Source organism: Ochlerotatus camptorhynchus, unplaced genomic scaffold (assembly GCF_037179485.1).
Source record: "Ochlerotatus camptorhynchus isolate MF236.1 unplaced genomic scaffold, CSIRO-AGI_Acam_v1.1 ptg000290l, whole genome shotgun sequence".
Lineage (NCBI taxonomy): Eukaryota > Metazoa > Arthropoda > Insecta > Diptera > Culicidae > Ochlerotatus > Ochlerotatus camptorhynchus.
In genome coordinates this window covers 4,020,575-4,035,020 of record NW_027040779.1, presented here as the reverse complement: position 1 = coordinate 4,035,020, position 14,446 = coordinate 4,020,575, and the positions used below count along the sequence as shown (strand labels likewise).

The 14,446-nt window shown below is 38.7% G+C and overlaps 1 protein-coding gene across 1 annotated transcript in view; it reads left to right on the top strand.

Moving 5' to 3' along the window:
- The window catches only part of LOC135706736 (ras-related and estrogen-regulated growth inhibitor-like), a 161,872-nt gene that overhangs the window by 82,492 nt on the left and 64,934 nt on the right, over window positions 1–14,446 (top strand). The window lies entirely within an intron of this gene.

Sequence of the window (14,446 nt, the reverse complement as noted above, 5' to 3'; positions counted from 1 at the left end):
GGGGCTGGATGGCGGTCACATATCCTTCGCCCAGAACGGAAGATGTTCCTGCAACCATTTCTAAGTGCGGTTCGAGGTGTGGCACGGAGCCCCATCTTGTTGAAATACAACATTTGGCTTCGGACCGTACTGTTCTTTGATCCACGGAAGAACATACTTACTTAAAATCCCGATGTAGACCTCCGTGTTGACCTTGTCGCCTTCTGGAATGAACACCGGGTCCATTTTTTTTGCCATCGGAAGCCACCAATCCAAACACCATAACGCTAGCAGGATGCTTGGTCAGATACACGTTCTTGTGCTCGTCGGCCACGTCTTTTACCGGAAGAGAACTAACATACCGGCAGGTTCTGGAATTTGATACGGGATCGACGGTAAACAAGCTCTCGTCGGTCAACAAGATTACCGGATTTTTTCACTTAAGAAAGTTCAAGATTGTCTTGCATCGCTCGACTCGTAGCTCCCGGATGCGGTTGGTAATCATGTGGGTTTTTTCCGTGCCGTAAAGTGCAATCTTCCGTGCGGTAAATTCACTGATCCCGTGTTCCTTTGCCATTTTCCTTATTGAACGCACTGGATTCACCCGAATCTTCCTTTTGATAGCAGCGATAACCCTCGGAACCCGAGCTGACCTCGGACGACCTGTGGCCACCTTCGCGGATAGTTGTCCTTTCTTTTCTCGGTCTAAAACCCTTTTGACGATCCACCGGGAAACTCCCACGGCGATTGAAATGTCTTTTTGCGACATTTGCGCGTGGGACAAATCACGAATACGCTGCCACTTCGTCATGGTGCAACTGTCAAACTAAGTAAATCATTTTCTTTTATACACAGCCTACTACGGTATGAGCTATAGGTTACGAGCATGCAAAGAAAACCAAGGCATTGTTGAGCACAGGTGAAACGGGAACCTTATTTGTACGATGGTGCAAACATTATCACGCATACGGTATGTATGCTACACTCATGACCAAATAACCGTTACACATTCAAAAATTGATCTAAGAGACAGTAAAGAGCACCCATGCAAAAAGTATCATTGCAATCATAGGCATTTTCAAAATAGATCCTTGACTTTATCAACGCATACAAGTTGGGGAGAATGGTATACAACGCACCCCCTGGGCAGAACGCACCAGCTGACTTTCGTTTGTGTTTTTCATGGCTTTTACGTAACTTTTTTGTTGTTTTATCAAGCAGCACTTCTAGCATAGCATCTGAACTCAAAATCCTGCATGATAAAGCCTAGAATTTGATTAAAAATTCCAAGCAAAACTCAAAATAAAATGAAAAAGTGCGTCTTACCCCGGGGGTGCGTTATGTACTGTTATCCCCTTCTTCTTTATCTATCGTGTAGCGGAATTATGCATACGCTTACGTTGAGGAAACTTGAGTAGCACCCAGTAACTTGCCTGAAGTCAGCGCAATTTAGAATAGCATGGTAAATTTTCGAATCGTCTGCATTTTGTATAAGAAACGGTTGTATTTACGATAAATTCCATAAGCTCCGTCAAATTGGCGCTTTAAGAACAAACATCTTTGGCTGAAATACTGTAGCAGCAACTTGTTGGCAATTTTGATGATCTCAAATTCAGATCTATTTTCCATAAAATTTCAAAACCGGATGACTAAGTTGACCCTCCAATCAGGGCGCAAAACTTAGAAATCAATTCGGCTGTGAACCTATTTGGTGCCAATAAATCTTCTTAAGATGGATGCGCCATATCAGCATCAAAAGGACGAGCGACTTTGACTTATTTTCCGGAGAAACTTGCAACAGCGTTCAGCCATCGAAGCGCTTTCTCAATTGGCTCATCGAGGCGCTCAGTTCATTTACGAAATGACTCCGTAATAATACCTCATAAGTGATTCAATTGTGCCGGAAAAACGTACCCCCCTCAGGACAACGTACTCCACATCCATAAAAACCGATACCTAATCGGATAATTTGCAGATTGTCTCTGCGGACAATCCCCGAAACCCCTGCAGCAACTGGTGTTTGTAGCCGCAGTTTTCTGAAACCACCAGCGGCCGCCCATTTCACGGAACTTAAAATGGCCCTCGAAGGGGAAGCTACTTAGCGCAGTCGCGGTTTGGACCCCGTCGGTCGTAGAGCATTTCATTTGAACCATAATTTATTGCCATTGCCTTGGTTGGTCGTCGGTGTACTCCGTGAGGCTATTTTTGCCTCTTCAGCAGCATTAGCAGCAGCAATGTGACTACAAAACACCCGGCGGGTCCATTCGGAACTTGGAGAGCTCCGCTGCTGCTGACTTGAGCCATTTTGCGCGCCCAGGAATGAAAAGCTCATTAAAATTATCTCTCCCTGTGGCGTATGTGAGTTAGTGAGACAGACACATGGGCTGCGGCTGCGGCTGCCTGCTTTCGCCTTCCTCTCCTCTAATGGCAAAACGACCGACCCCTACCTGGCAGTCAGCCAGTCGCTAGTTGAGCTCTCATTGTTATTTGCTTAAATTGTAATTCATGCGCAATAGGCATAAACTATGAAATTAATGATACAGGCTGAGAAGGCTGGAACCGATTTGGCGAGCGACTATGCCCCGGTCCGAACGCGAGAGAGCTCTGCTATTTTCTTTTCCCCCTGTTCAAACCCTAATTTATGGTTTTCTAGTGTAAACAAATTATTGGTTCGATTGGATGGAAATTGAAAATAAAACCCAGTCCCACTGGGAGGCCAACCGAGGACCGTGGTTTGGAAATTTGAGTTGAGGTAATTTTGGTCATAAGCAAGTTATGACAATCGACCAGGCACCTCGCAATCAATGGAAGTGACTAACAGGACATTCCCATTCAAGCCTATCAATAACAGATTCTCAATTACCTACTCAAATGTGCAAACGATCCCGGCTCTATCTTATATCGCTAAAGTTCAATAGCTTTCAACGAGCGGCTCTGAAGATAATGCGTGGGCACTTCCCACAGCTATCTCTGCAACAGCAGCCCCGATCAGGCGCCAGGAACTAATTTCCAGCAGCCAATAACCTGTCGCCGTGGATCGTTGATCGGCGCTAAAATATGCAAGCTATCGGGACAAAACCGTCATTTGTAGTCGAATCGCGCTTAACAATTATATCTCGAAAGCTCCCAACAACACCGACGATCGAGATTCTGGCGTAGGCGGGGTTGCGGCGGGCTACTCGCTACCTTGCTCTTAAGCGAGGTTAGGGTTCCTCCAGTTCCTCGCATCCGATTTGGAATTATTCGAACGTCGGCGCTCTTGAGACCACTCTAACCGATCGGTCATCGATTCGACAAACATTCCGCGACCGCAACGCATCAATAATGCCTTCTGTTCTCTCTCTCTCTCTCCTCGGTCGGGTTGCATATTTCCGTATTGACCGTGAAGTTTATAAGAAGGTAGAGCGTGTTTACCGATTTCTTGTTGGTATTTCTTCTTCAAGATCCTGTTGCCACACAATCGACAATGAGAATGATCCGAAGACCCGTTATCGAATTGTGTGGTGTGTATATTTACTGTATTTCATAAATCATAAATTCAACTGTGAAAGGAACGTGGTCGGGCTTCCCCGCCAGCTGACTATGGGACTAAGGTTCATGGAAATAATTTACTGGAAAATCGGTTGGAGTTGAGAAATCTTTGATAAACTGTGTGTTATCAAATTGTTCCATTGGGTTGAGCGATTTATATTATATATTTAAATGTATCATGAAATGTATGAGACATTATATTCTTATAATGAATTGAATTGCCTATTATTGTGTTAATCCGAAGACTACACATCAATAAGACTGGCAACTCTGCCAAAAAGCAGGAGACAGTAACGGCAACTCCTCTTCTGAGCAAAAGTGGAACCTGTGTATGATGGTGTGTGTTAATTAATTATATGATTTGAGTAGTAGCTATACTGAAGATCCGAGAGATGTCGCCCCTTCAGTGGTAGGAAAGTCATTTTTGCAGTATGGAGAATATCAGAAAATCCATGATTTGTGACTAAACATGCTTTCACAGAAGGAAACAAATAAACAAGTGTTTACCTTATCACCATAGTAATGTACTCGTGTAATTTTTGTGCATCTAAAACTGCCCATAAAGTGGATAATGAATAAAAACTGAAAATTTCCATGCATTTTCAAATGGTTTCCTACCATTCCCATACATTCGAAGTGACTGCCCAAGTAACATTTTAAGTTTTATGAAATACTACAAAGCAACTATAAAACAACATTCATAAAACCCTGGTCAAGGCTATTTTGTCATTAATGCATCCACCATAACCTCATTAAGACTAGAATATGTCTAGTTGGCCCACCCTGGAGAAGGTTCTGAAGGGTGTATTCTCGAAGCTCTTCAAGATTGATTTACTGCAAAAGGTTGTATGACGAACGCGTTGAGAACCATTTGAAAGCTACAATAAAAGCTATTTAGCAACAATAAAAACCCTTTCCGAGCCGTTTCCCCTAGCCGCATGCTAGGAAAGCATTAATCAAGATAGAAAAGGATTTATGAATCCGATCTTTTCCAAATAATTAAAATAGAAACTGATGATACAAAAATCTTGTTGAATATCCAAATTTATTACAATAGTTCTCATTAAGTGGCCTAGTTTTAAGTGCCATATCAAATTTTATGTGAAATGTACGTGAAAACATCGAAAAAATTAAGTCCACCCTCGTAAAACGTCGATTTGACCAATTATTTAAAATTGTAAAAAAAAAAATATATTCCTCAGATCGAGCTTGGCCGAGATTTTTTTTTATTATTTTTGCATTTAAATGTTTGCTCATTGCTAAATTTACCAAAATATAGTTATATCTAAGGAAATGTTGATTGAAAATCGAAGATTGTAAAAAACAAGCAAACTAATTGTAACATGGCGGTGGCATAAAAGTTGATTTTCATGGGTCATTTGTGAAAAAGTTGTTTTGCTCTCAAGAATTCCTTAACATATTCATAAGGTTTTAAAATGGCTTTTATGAAGAAAACTTGCAGGCTGAATTGTATTTATCTAAAGCCATTTTGCTTGATCCTAACCCGTTCAGATTTATTGCAGCATTTATGGAGGCAAAGTTGCCTACAAAAAGTTAAACGTCAAAGTTTGTTTATCTTTCGATAGTTGCGCTGTGAGATCCAGGATTCTTCCAGACGGTTTTCTCCCGATGGATTGGGAGCAGTTACTAGCTTTTTGAACAGCTGGAAGCGCAATCGTTCCCGAAAAAGATCCCCTTCTTCCGGATGGTTACAGAAGTGCACCATCCAATGATGCAGAGATGTACGGTTGAATGAAATTTTCGAAGAGTCTTTCGCCGAATAAAATCGCTGCGTTGGATCGGAAACCAGCTGATCTACGCTAACGAATAGATTCAGTGGTTTGCTGTCGGTTGTTATTTCGATTGTCATCGCAAGATCTGGAGAAGGCTGGAATATTTTTCAACTTTAGACAATGTTTTATGAGTTCGAGGGCCCCGCTCACTTTACTCTTGTCCGACAGATGGTCAGTCGTTGGTGGTGTGCTGGTTCTTCTAAAGAAGTAAATTTATCTGAAATTGACTTGATTTTTTCATCCTACTCGTCTATCCTTCGAGATTTCCTTGTCATTAATTTGGCATTTATTAACTATGAGGAATTATCTTTTAGGCTCAATTTGTAAACAAAGTAAAATTTGGGGAATTAATGATGCACTTTAAAAAGGCTAAAAAGCAACAATAAATGTTTTTTTCTCTAATGCAAAACCTAATTGTTTTATGGTTGCTTTTATAATGATAGAACACGTTTATAAAGTATTTTATCATGACATTAATAAACAATTGCTAATGACGTTTATGCTTGAATTACAGAACAGCTTTAAGGAGGGATTGATAACTGTTTTAAATTTATTTTAAAAGAAGGCAGTTTTTGACTTTCTTGCCAGACTATGAAAGCACAGACAAACAGACGTAACTCTTTGAAAAACTTGTTCTTGAAAACATAGTATTTTAAAACATATAACCTCAGTAACGACATCTCTCTGGCTTCTCGCGGAAAACAAGCTTGCTCGTTAACTCGTAAACAATATTGCATAAAAGTTCTATAGAATATATAGAAACGTCAAAATGATTCGATGCCAGCGCTGCGGCGAGTAGTTCGCGGAACTGATAATATTCAAATCAACCGTTAAATGCATGAACGAAGGAACACAATGAAGAGTTACGTCTGTTTGTCTGTGATGAAAGGTTTTTAAAACAACAAGAAGCTGAATTTCTAAGCAGGAATGTTTTACACTTTAAAATGCTATATTTAAACTAAATGGATTGTTCATTGCCGTTATAAAACCATCACAAATCAGAGTGGATGCTAAATGGTTACTGAATTGTTACTTGGGTGGCCCTCTGGATGTGGATGATGTCAAAAACAACAAAACATGATTAATTCACGAGTGCATTCACACACATAGGTAGAAATAATTAGCTTTCAATTATTGGTTTTGTGATGATTGTCGTAAAAAGTGAAACCACAGACAAACAGACATAACACTCGCAAATTGTTCATCGAACAAGCATTTAACCGTCAATTTAAAAGTATCGTAGTTGGTAGTACCGCCACCTGTGGCGCGCATAGTCAATTCCCTTGCGTTTGACGTTTACACACTACCGCCATCCGTTCAGCGTACTACCCACCACAGTGTACTCAACAGATGGCGGTAAGGTTTTAGCGACGATGTTTTACAGTGAGAAATATTCAATGTGTTATCACAGACAAACAAACGTAACTCTTTGAAAAAGTTTTTCTTGAAAACATAGTATCTCAAAGCATAGGACCTCAGTAACGACATCTCTCTGGCTTCTAGCGGAAAACAAGATTGCTCGCTAACTCGCAAACAATATTGCATAAAAGTTCTATAGAATGTATAGAAACGTCAAAGTGATCCGATGCCAGCGCTGCGGCGAGTAGTTCGCGGAACTGATAATATTCAAATCTACCGTTAAATGCGTGAACGAAGATACACAATGAAGTGTTACGTCTGTTTGTCTGTGGTAAAACGTTTCTTTCTTTGGTTTTTGCTGACAACGAGTAAAATTCCAGCAGAAATTGAACAGATGCGTACACACAAAGAATTATCGTGATACAATTAAAAAAAACATTGGTAGAATTAAAAGTTTGCGTTGGTTCTTTTTGGTAGAAAGTCTTTTGCATTCAAAACAAAAGTCAGCCAACTGTCAATTCAAAAGTTAGCCGCACCCTATTTTTAAAAGTAGAAACTTTCAAACCGAATTGTACTACTGTCAAAATAAAAACATGGCGGTTTTTAATTTGAAAGCAGATTATTTCTAATCCACAACATACTTTTGGCAGGAAAGTGTGATATAGTTAAAAAGATATGGTCTATTTTGAATCTACATCAAAAATATTTTTTACATGAAAACGTTTACTTTTAGATGAAATACTTAAATCTTTTAAATAGAAAGGTTATGTATTCAAAATAAATGTTTATAATATCAAGCGAAAAGTATAGCAGTATGAAAATTTGAGGTTTTCTCAAATATCACTTTTAAAATGAATGTTTACTATAGTTAAAATGATTTTTAAATCTTTCATTTTAAAAATGGGATATTATTGATATCACTATTCTTGTTTTCAAAATAAATGTTTATGGATCTTAAAAAGTTAAGCTGAGCCCAGGACGTGTGACTCTAAAAATATACAAGCCAAATATCCAGTCCAATCCTGAACAGTTCTTTTTTATCCTTACACGACCCTCACAAGCTTTTTTTTTGTGCATGATCGTTCTCATAGGGATAGAAAAGCAATGTTTGGATTTGGACTGGATGATTGATTTGTATAATCTTAGAGTTACACCCCTTGCCCTATTTGCTGTATCTAACATAGCTTTTTTGTGTATCAAAACACACGTATCCAAATCAGCATTGTTGATAATTAAAGAAATATCTTACAATAAGGGACCATTCTGTTGGTTTGCATGTGTTTAGAGACTCAAGAATTTGGCTAGTCATTGTTGATAAAGGCAAATAGGAAATAATGTGAGAATACCTGATTTATTATACGGATAGCATGGAAAATACAATGCATATTTTGTACCTAGTTTGAAACAATGCCTTCATTTTGAATCAAGTTTGAATGATATATTAATGACTGTAATAATAAGCCTGAAAAATACGTTTCAATGCTGTGCTTGTTCGCAGCGCCAACACCCATTTTGCAGGCTAAGTATGCAGGCTTTTTACAATGAACTCAAAATGGAAGCACGGCTTCAAAATGGGTACAGAGTCCTTAATGATAATTAATTGTCAAACATAGTTTATTTGAAGATATTCAAGATTAATTGCATCTCAGACGTTCTGGGATAGAAGTTACTGGGATCGGTTCCTGGAGCTACAGAACTGATTAATGTTTCCACAGCCTCATGCGGCTCCGATCGGTGAAATGACTCAGGAGCTGCCACCGCCGTTTCAGTGACCGCTGTGGATACGTTTTGTTCAGCTGTAGAAGATAAAATAACAACATTCAAAATAATATACAAAGAGAAATAGAAATCTATCCAAATTTCTAGAAGAGTTGTTGCAAAGTTTAATATGTCTCGATCGATTTTTATTTTGGATTTTTGGCTTACCAAGGATATGCAAAACAAATATTCAAGCGTAACTATTCAAATCAACGTAACTGATTTTGTGAACAATCACTTCAATCGACGATTTGATTTAACTGCTAACTCACCCACGTAAACACCATCATCAGGTAAAGGAATCTCTCTCCTACTATCTGGTGTTGTTAGTTTCTGTGAGTGAGCTAGCAGTTACCACAAATCGTCGATTGAAGTGATTGCTTACGAAATCAGATACGTCTATTTGCATAGTTATTCTTGAATATCAATAGATATTGGATTTTTTTTTCATCATGTTTTAAATTTATGTAGGTACACGGCCAATGAGATCAACTCAAATTTGTGTTTTGTTCACTCAAATTCGCTCATATGTCGTTAACTCATAGACTGAGATAGTTTTCCGGTATTTTCCTCAAAAATCTGCTCGAATGTGAGAAAAATCGTTGAAAATTTTACAGTCTATGTGTGCAAAAATAACTTGCTACTTACCTTTCGGTATGGGCTCGGACCCTACTTGAGTTTGTTGTTTGATAATAACAGGATCTGATGGTCGGAGTCCGGATGGCGTGTCATCTACTGTGAAGTAAAAAATAATAATAAGAAAAAAATGAGGTTATGCATTTTTTGTCAATGGCTGCTTTGCCTTAAAGGTTATGTCAGTTATTCTTTTTATGTTCTAAGTTCAAAATTATTTATTAATATTACTCACCAGCTAATGTATCGAAGCTTGGATCATCCTCCTTAAGGGGTTCCTCTTCGTCCCCGAAATCTTCAGAGATATCGGAATCATCTAGAGATTCCAAAATTTCAACCTTCAACCTTCAAAACTTCTTCCGCTTCCTCTTCATTCATCTCAACGTCCAGAAATTCTGGGTGAGGTATCATGTTTATTTTCACTGCACTGAATGTATATTTACTTACTATGAATCACCAGACGAACAGCGGCAACATTTAAAACATCCGAAACGCGAAAACATCCGAAAAACGAAATCATCCGAAACGCGAAAACATCCAGTTTTAATATCGACGGGCACGAAATACAACCACTACACAGGACACGCGACTTGTAAATGTGAGCTAACGCCGACCAAAACGACTCGCTTGTATTGTTACAGCACTGGGCACTGTGAGTTGTTTGTCCCTTTCATTCCTATGTTGTTCTTATGAGCCAGCTAATATGATGTCATACACTGCATATCAAATAAGAAGCAGAGGAACGAAAGAGACAACGAATTCCATACGGTCAAACCCAAAATATGTGATATTGAGGTTGTGTTGTACGATTTGACAGTTGTACAATTTTCACGTTAAAAGAAAACACTTTTAAATCGACAACAGAACCGATGAAAAAACACTGTTAAATCAAACAAATCACTTTCATACTAAAATTTTTCACTTTTATTTCAATAAAAACAAACCACTTCTTAAAACAAAAGTGTAAAATATTCAATAGAACAATTTTTATATTTTGTGTGTATGTAAATTTGTTTTGAAAATTAAAACTATGGCAATGATAGTGATGTATTTATGGGCATTTGTATGGTGCACTAGTAAAATGCATACCGGTTCTGCACGGCTTTAGCAACATTAGATCCTGCTACGCCTTCCGTTGGATCATGATGTACGTACCGGATCTTTCTTCTTTTTGAATCCTTGAATTTTCAGCAGCTTCCGAATGACGGTAGTTCACTCAATGGTGATGGAAGCTGCCGGTTCCTCGTTTACAAGTAAAAGTAAAAGTCACCAGGTATCGATATGAGTTTCAATCCTCTACTTGATCCACCATGACAAATTTTTCGGTTTGGAGTTGCAAAACCACCTGGGATTAGGATACAAATGCCGTGAAATTTTGTAAAGTAAAACAAAAGCAACAACGAGTACCATCACTGATTATGAGCAGTCTCACTAACACTTGTGCCATAGAGGCAACTTGACAGCTCCAGTATATTTCCAGTGTACCTCGACAATTTGGTGCTAGTGGTTCTGTCAAACTCGCATATTTCAGAAGTGTTATTTGAAAAGAGCGAATGCGGAAATGATGAAAAGTAAACAAAATTAAAGTTTAAAATTCATCTTATTGTAGCGCGCTCACCAAACCGCACACGCGACCGTAGGCGTAGCCAGAGGGGGAAAGGGGGGCAACTACCTCCCCCCCTAAACTCAGCAACACAAAGGCTTTCGGTGAAATGGCGTTCGGTGAAATGGACCTCTCAAAACATAGGAAAACCCACTAATCCCTCATTTTATCTGTCAAACTTTCATAGCGAATCAAAACAAACATAGTGTAGTACTGGAATTTATACCATAATGGGGTACGTTAATCGATTTGCTTGGGACCAATAGGCTAGTCAAGTAGTGAGCCAATTTAAAATCGTTAGTTTCGTATTGATTGTTGCTTGTGCTTCAAAGTTCCATCTTTGATTGACAAAGGCGCTGTTATCAGTGACGTTTGCCATTTGTATGGGAGAAGGGAACAGTTGCCAGTCTTCTTGATTTGTAGTCTTCGGTTATTTGAGTTATGTTTGAGGTATTTATGAGGTATTTTTGATGCTCAGTAAATAATTTTGAATCTAAAAAGTTCAAAATATGGTTCTTCGTTTTGTGCATGCCAACCTTCTTGGCGAAATGCTAATCATGTTGAATATTAATTTAATTTTACAATATGGAATGGTGGAGCATTATTATTAGTTTATTTCGAGGTAAAATAAGTGAATATTGACTAAAACAAATTGCTCTAGGTTCCTGAAGTCCACTGAAGTTTAAGATTGCAACACGTACAGTGTACTCAGTACAGACCAGTACACCTGTAACGGTAAAATAATTAGTTCTTCTTATTATTGAAACCCAATTACACAGCAAAAAAATAATTTTGATATCACATCAAAGTGGATGCACTACAATCATGTCGAAAATTTCATGTAATTTTTATGACCACATAAATAAACAAATGCAGTAAAAGCAGCGTAATGTCAGTTCATGCATTGTATTAATGATAATTTTGTCCTTTTTAGCAAGTAATATTACACCATATTTTCGACATGATTGTAGTGCATCCACTTTGACGTGATATCAAAATTATTTTTTTGCTGTGTAAGTTATGCCTTATATGCAGGATTAATATAGCTGTGAGCCGGTAGCGTCGCAGTCCCGATCCAGGCACTAGGTTTGAAAAAAACATCCAGATAAAGAAGATAGAAGCTCTTCTGGCGGAATTTTATGGAAAATTAGAAGAAACGTCGGAAAAACATCCTGGGGAACTTCCTAGACAAATAATGGGAAACTTCTAGGGAAAATTCAAAGAAACGATCGGAAAATAATCAGATGACAAATCCAGAGGAAGCCATAAAGCTTTCGGAATTCGGAAGAAAATTCCAGGAGTGACCATTTGCAGGGCTGGAAAAATCTTCCAATAGAAGTCGGGAAAACCTCCGGAAGAAGCTTATGGAGAAACGGAAGACGAAATAAACTTCTGGGAGAATTCGAAGGTACTATCGGTAGAAGTTTAAAGGGATTTCCTGGAAAAGACGGAGCAACTTCCTGGAGACGCTGTAAAAAAAACTTCTTGATGTAGTTTTAAAGAATCTTCTGAAGAAAGTTGAAAGCTTCTTCCGGCAATAGCTAGAATGTTTTCGGAAACTACAAGGGACAGCCCTATGGGGTTGTACTCAATGATGACGTAGGACTGCGTGGTTTATATAATGTAGCAGGAGCTTGTGTTTGTCATTACGAGCTGCTGATTCCGATTCTTCATCGTTCTATGGATGCTCATGCGGGCTGCAGTTCGCGGGGAGCCTTTTGTTGTGTACTGGAGAACACCACCACTCACCACGCGGTGATTGAATTAACACCGTTTGATGAGACCGGATGTAATTCAACTTTGAAATCTGTGTTAGGTGTCGTGCTCGCGTCGCTTGCTTGCCATTTTTGAAGAAACACGTCCGTAGTTTTCGAACATAACCAACTGAATGATCTCACATGAACAGTTCGACAGTGAGCTTGCATAAGGGCGAATACGCGATGATCGATTCTCTTCATAGATATTCTCTTTGCATTGCTACAGCTAAGCGAAACAATTTTCTAGAATTTGTTCAATGCAGAGTAGTAACAAGTTGTATTGGCTACCAAAAGCAACAGCAAACGCACCGAGAAACGTTAAATCTAGCGAGTTATTAACAAAAGAGAAAATCGACGAAGAGAATCGATCATCGCGTATAGGCCCTTATGCATGCTCACTGTCGAGTTCTACCTTGATACAGCCACCATCCACGCGACATTTCTCAGTTCTCTTTTCGCGATTCTCTCGCTATCTTCCTCAGCCTACAAGATTTGCGTGCGGGGCTCTCACACACTATCGCAGCACAAGAATCTCCTGTTCTCTTTTCCACGGTATCGACAATTGATTCTCTCCGGCTTTCTTTCTCACTCCCAACCTATTCTCCCAATTGACCAATTTGTCAAGCAGTTTTGGCGTTATTTTCTACCAGCGATTCTACAAAACTGAACCAACTAATTTCTATTTTTTTATGAAACGCACAAATGATGGCTACTTTTCTCGAGGTTCTAGAAGAAAAAATCTCAAACTAATGTTTCATTTCAAAGTTTGAGTGGTATTAAACGTCATTTTATCTGCTCGAATGAAGTGGTTAATTCCATTATTGAGACCGAAGTTTCTGAATCATGGCTCCACGCTCCACGAGCTTGTTACTGTTCGTGCTTCGTGCCGGATTTCCAGTAGTCCTTTCTGTTCAAGCAAGTGTTCGACTCTCGATTTCAAAATAAGATCTGTGCGATATGTTTGAATATTTTGCATTCGAAGAGTTGCACACTTGTCTCATTTTATTCATATAATTCTGATATACACTCTAACCACTACATTAGGGAAAACGCTTTTCGCAGGCAATCGGTGATAATTTTAATTATCATATCAACAGTTGCACATTCGTCTTAAATTAAACAGATACGTAGAAATATTTCTGATCGATTGGTGATAAAATTATTGAAATTGGCCTAGGGGCAGCTGAGTTATTAACGTTCAAAATCTTTCATAATGTTGTTACATGTTCCATTTTCGGTTTTAACAAAGTGTACCCCCATATAGAAATCAAAGACGTATTCCTACGTCAAAATACCTTTAAAAGTGATTTTATAAATTGCTAAATTGATGCATTTCAATATAGGGATAAGACGCACCATAATGATGAAGCTAAACGCATCCCATTAAAGGGGAAAAATTCATCTAATTAATGGGGCAAACTACAATAATGAGGAAATATGACTCTTCTTGCCGTCTTATAAATGATCATTACCAATTGAGGCAGAAGAACGTCTTCGTTTTTGACTGCCTCCAGTTCAGATCGTAGTGGTTCTAAGGTCCATGACCGCTAAGTAGACTTCGGAACGTTGCGGATCTTTTCTGAAGACAGAATAGAATGTAAACAAAGCTTGTTTACTCCCCGAACTTAAGAGTGCATTTGCCCCGAATGTATGAAGAAAATGTTTTTGATCATAAAATAGAAATACATATTAAACTTACCGCTTTTTTAACAGAAAGATGTAGCTCTAATCTCAATCTAATACGATACGTTTTTCTAATACCTAATGCATTCCCTGCAAACAATTAGAGCTGATTAAAAGCTGAATAAGCTATTTTTTAGCTGAAGCAGCATATTTTTGCCTGAATAAGTCCTTATTCAGTTTTCAGTTGAGTTGCTTGTCACACATTTGTAAACCCCCTCTCCCCTTAGAGTGTGAAGGACTTAATGGATGCTCTCTAAGATTTTTTTTAGATGCATTAGCAGAGGCCGGGCCATTACCGCACGTTGTTTGCTGAATTGTGCATCCCAACGATGTAGCATTGTGCGAAAAGC